Source organism: Psammomys obesus, unplaced genomic scaffold, assembly GCF_907164565.1.
Source record: "Psammomys obesus unplaced genomic scaffold, mPsaObe1.curated_primary_1811, whole genome shotgun sequence".
In the NCBI taxonomy this organism is placed as follows: Eukaryota; Metazoa; Chordata; class Mammalia; order Rodentia; family Muridae; genus Psammomys; species Psammomys obesus.
Genome location: NW_026593286.1, coordinates 21519073 through 21524496, shown reverse-complemented (window position 1 = coordinate 21524496; position 5424 = coordinate 21519073). Strand labels below are relative to the sequence as shown.

At 41.4% G+C, this 5424-nt stretch overlaps 1 non-coding gene across 1 annotated transcript; it reads left to right on the top strand.

Annotated features, from left to right (window-relative positions):
- The first annotated feature begins 5005 nt into the window (after window positions 1–5005).
- On the top strand, window positions 5006–5109 carry LOC129684057 (U6 spliceosomal RNA). Its single transcript, XR_008721248.1, has one exon. It is a non-coding gene; the product is annotated as a U6 spliceosomal RNA (small nuclear RNA).
- The last annotated feature ends 315 nt before the right edge of the window (window positions 5110–5424 follow it).

Below are 5424 nucleotides of genomic sequence, written 5' to 3'. Positions count from 1 at the left end.
TCTACACTTCCTTCCCTAGCCTCTCGTTTGACAATGCCTGTGCAGCCAGGCTGGTTATAATGGCCAGGGAACCTCTTGTAATTTTATTTGCACATACTCACTTTCTGAAACGTATCTGTGTCTATATTTAAAACCATGGGTCTTTTTGAACCACAGGTGGTTTTTCTTTAGAGCTACCCACCTCTTCCTCACGAGGATGGGCCCCTCAAAGACGACCCAGGTGAGCCAAGCCATATTAGGATGCTTACGTGGCGTAAGCCCTTGCCAGAGAGGCGGTTTATTATTTTTGGAAGAAGGATGAGCTGAAAAGAAACTGACTCTTTTGTGTGAGATCATAATTTTTTTTCCATTAAATTAGCGTCCCTCCATGACACAAAGCCCCTGTCCGTAAACACATAATCTCATAAGTGAAGCATATAACGTACAATGGAATTTAGTTCCCACATTATGTTTGAATTTTGATTTTAATAGTTGGAGGGGATATGAGTTTGGTTATAATTACAGCTATAACACATTTGAAACGCTGCAGATTTCCCAGAATTTTTAATTTTCCCTCTGTCTTCCAGGATTTCCAGTTTACCTTACTCATGCAGAATTTTTTATTAGCAAACTCTAGGCATTGAACACTTTTTCTTTATAATAGTTGGGACTTTTATTAAGCCTACGCTTCCATTTGGAAAGGTGTAATTTTTATCAAGGGAGAGAACATTAAGGCAAATTAGAGAATTAAGGGACTTACAGATGGCTCTGAATGCCCTTATCAAAAATATGTTACTAGGATGAGAGCGATCTATTTCAGTTGGAAGTGGGGAGAATGTAAAACTAAAAAGTGTGTGCTTCTCCTTCTGAACAGACACATACCTGTTTTTGAGGACAATTTTAGAGCCTCTACATATTGTTCTTATAGTCTTTCTGCCCATATTTGCTATTTTAAGAAAATTCAACTCATCAGAGATTATTTAGATATTTTTGTATGTACCACCATCATATGTGTTTGCTAGAATGTGTTACCTAGTGAGTAGTCTTTCCTCTATTCTGAACCTGTGGGTATATATGTGTATAACTAAAACAGCTACAGCCAGGCATATTTTATGTTAAACTCGGGAAAATAATGATCAGAGAGTACTGGATTTAATGTAAATAAATTTAGAGTTTTGATTGAAACTATTGATCATCTAGCAAAAGCATCACTATAAAAAAAATTAACTAGCTGGCCATTAACTGTAGGTAGGAGATTTCTCCTATGAGAGGTTAAAGGAGGCACTGAGTTCAATGAATTCCACTGTAATTTCCCACTTTAACCTTATCATTGAGAAAAGTATCCCTTCTCTCAATGTTTCCATTGAGAAGATAAGAAATAGGGATAAAGGGACATACTCCTCTTGGTATTTGTCAAAATGTAATATACCTTTGAGGGACACATATTAGGTAAATCTGGCAAGTCTCTCTTTCTCTCCCTCTCTCTCCCACTTCATAACCTAGTGGCCAGAGTGGTTGGAAAATGATTAAACAAAGTAACTGAACTTGGGCCATAAAGAAGTAAGTATGATGTGGAGGCTCTGAGAACAGGAACTTACTCCTGTAATATCTGGGGAAAGGACATGATAATCCTTGGTTTAAGATAAACCAAACTATTACGAAGAAAGATGAGGTAATGTTATATGACGAAAAGATACATCTCTTCTCAAAAGAAAAGAAAAAAGAAAAATTGTAGAAGTGTGGAGACCTTTGTGAGGAACAAACAGGAATTAGAAACAAGATAAGGCAGGACCTTACAGTGATTACCCAGCTCATCTCTAGGCTGGCTTCCTTGGGCTCTCGGGAAGGTTTGGCATCTCTATGCATTGAGTTCATCATCTGGAGAGTGCAGCTCATGATAACACCTAACCTCACCAGATTGTTGTGGTGATACAATGCATCTAAACCCAATTTCCTGGCATAAACGGAGTGTTCCTCCACAATAATAACCAGCATAGGAGAGTACTGGAGAGGCCTTGTCCTCAGAAAGAGACAGAGTAAATTCGTCTGGCACAAGGGACTAAGCTGAACCGTAAGGACACATTCAGCTGAAAGTCTCCAGAGAGCAGAGCAGTTGCCTTAGCTCAATGAGAGTTTCAGGCAGTCATATAAAAATGAAGTTACCAGGGCAGTGGTCACTCTGGGCTCATGCATTTGCATATTGGTTGGGTGATAACAGCCATAGAAAAGGAGCAAAGTGCTGAAAGAAACCATTGTAACTCCCCAGAAGAATTACTGACAAGATCAGATTTTAAATTGGTGAGACATAAGAAGAAAGGTCACTTACTTCAATATTATGATGATCCTGCTTTTCAGGGAGTGCCAAGGTTGGTAAGTTGAAAATGAGCTGTGATGAGTGGAAAATGTTAAGGTTAGCACAAAATTTAAATAAGTAACGGGGTTTCTAGAGAGGCTGGATTAGTTGATGAGATGCTCATTCTTTGGCAAAGGCTATTAATGAGTGAAGTTTTGAAGCTTGCTCGTGAAAGGAAGCGACGAAGCCAAACTGCTGTTCAGTAGGAAAGGATTCAAGCCCCAGAACTCCTAACTCATGAGGCTCGCAGTTATTGGAAGTTGGAAGGGTGAGCTGGAATACTTCTGTAAATGAAAGCCATCTCTGCCTAAGGGCAAACCACCATAGCACTAGGAAGAGGCAGGGCTGCAGGGATGGATGATTCCAGGTAAGGGATGCTGAGTCCAGGAGGTTATAGAATCCCAGAGGAACACAGGCTGTCCCTATCAGCCTTGGGGCAAGCTACATAAAGCAGGCACTGACATTTCCTATATTGGTAAGTGATGAGTTTTGGCCATTAATGCTTCAGAAAAGCATGGTGGCCAGAAGTGGAGTTTGTCAGAGGCAACCTAGTGGGGTATCAGCTGACTGAGGGATAAAAAATGCTTTAACATCAGCCATGTGAGAGCAATTAAATCTACTATACTGCAGCATGGCATTGCATCTTAGATGGTAATTTCCATTCTTGGGACACCAAGAATTTGATATACTGAAAATGACATTGCTTATCCAGTACCATAGAGTAAATAAACTTCAGAGGCCACTGTAGGCTGACAGACTGCCCCAGTGCTGAGACATACCTCTCATCTTAAGGAGGGAAATGTGCCTAAACCCTGGGAGTCTCGTAGGAAACATGGTGAAGCCTAGTGTGGTGGTGTGTACCCACAACTCCAACACCTGGGAGCTGATGCAGAAGGAAAAGCCATCTAAATCTAAAATCAGACTCTTCCTAAAAACAAAACAAAACCGACCAACCAAGAAAACCAACAAATACCAATCCTGAACTTGTGACACACAGAGAGAGAGAGAGAGAGAGAGAGAGAGAGAGAGAGAGAAAGAGACAGAGAGAGAGAGAGAAAGAGACAGAGAGAGAGAGAGAGAGAGACAGACAGACAGAGAGACAGAAAGACAGACAGACAATGTTTTCTGGTTCTTTGTATACTTCCACACATCTACAGACCTTAGGTACAATCTGGAAGACTGGGCACAAAGCTTGCTCTACATAGTACAAGAGACTGAAAGCTTGGGTTTAACTGGCAGGTGTGCAGAGCTTGTCCCTGAAGAATTTGTACAGTGATGTCTAGGATACAGATACAAGGAGCCTGATTTGTTAATGTTGAGATTTTTTTTTTCATAGTATTAAAATACACTATTTAAAATATATTACCCTTCAGGTTAAAAAAGAGGTAGCACTAAATTTTATTTATGCAAGATTTTCGTTTTCCATTTAATTTAATGAGCGGTATCAAATTTTATGGTCACTATTTTTCAAGTTTTAATACTGAACGGACATCAGTAATGTGCTGACTTGACACAAGGAGCAGACAGCGGCCAGTAGAGTGGCCAGCTGTGGAACTTGTCCTGCTTTAATTCCAAAGCAAAGGTCATGCCAGGTAATAAGACACCAGACCTTCCCTCATCCTCAAGAAGCCACAGCCTGCCTACATGCTGCCTGTCTCAGATGACAAAGCTCTAAAAGACTGGGAACGGGGAGCAGTAAAGCACAGTTTATAGACGCTTTCTGTGAATCGGGGCTGATGAGAGTAAGACAATCAAACACATAGGGCCCTGAGAAATGCTGTCATTCATTCACCTGGGAAAGTGTGCACTCTGTGGCCAGGTACCTGGTCACTAGTGCTGGCTTCATCAAAGAGTAGTTAACAGATTCATGTTCCTGTTTCTTTTTTAATTTTTTTTAATTTTCTTTTTTTTAATTCTTTATTAATTACACTTTATTCACTTTGTATCCCCCCTGTGGCTCCCTCCTTCCTCCCATCCCAATCCCTCCCTTTCTCCACCCTCTGCATGCATGCCCCTCCCCAAGTCCACTGATAGGGGAGGTCTTCTTTTTCTTCCTTCTGATCCTAGTCAATTAGGTCTCATCAGGAGTGGCTGCAGTGTCTTCTTCTGTGGCCTGGTAATGCTGCTTCCCCCTCAGAGGGAGGTCATTAAAGAGCAGGCTAATCAGTTCATGTCAGAGACAGTCCCTGTTCCTATTACAATGGAACCCACTTGGATACTGAACTGCCATGGGCTACATCTGTGCAGGGGTCTTAGGTTATCTCCATGCATGGTCCTTGGTTGGAGTATCAGTCTCAGGAAAGACCCCCGTGTTCAGATTTTTTGGTTCTGTTGCTCTCCTTGTGGAGTTCCTGTCCTCTCCAGATCTTACTGTTTCCCACTTCTTTCCTAAGATTCCCTGCACTCTGCCTAAAGGTTGCCCCTAAGTCTCAGCATCTGCATTGATAGTCTGTAGGGCAAAGCCTTTCAGAGGTCCTCTGTGTCAGGCTCCTGACTTGTTCCCTCTTTTCTCCTTCTTCTGATGTCCATCCTCTTTGCCTTTCTGGATAGGAATTGAGCATTTTAGCAAGAGTCCTCCCTCTTGCTTAGTTTCTTTAGGTGTACAGATTTTAGTAGGTTTATCCTATATTATATGTCTATATGAGTGAATGTATACCATGCGTTTCTTTCTGCGTCTGTCGGCAGCACATATACTAAAAATTGGAACGATACAGAGAAGATTAGCATGGCCCCTGCGCAAGGATGACACGCAAATTCGTGAAGTCTAACTGTTTTTTTATCTGTACTGACAACATCTTTTTATTTTTTGATGTAGTTTTGAGGGTTAAATATATCAATATTTTTTTTTTCAATCCAGGAAAATGTAACAATAGATACTGATGAGTATGAGAGGAAGCTAGTTTAGGCCCCAATGATATCGGCATCAAATCTCCCATGTTAAGTAGTGTTATTTGAGGATGTGCGGGTGACCAGAAGCTGCTCCAGGAGGGTTCCCCCTGCTGATTCTTAGAATGGGGGAGGCCCTTGGTCCAGTCCAGTATCTCAAACAGCTTTTCAGAATGGCCGTGGCTGGCTTTTGTTACGCAGTGTTT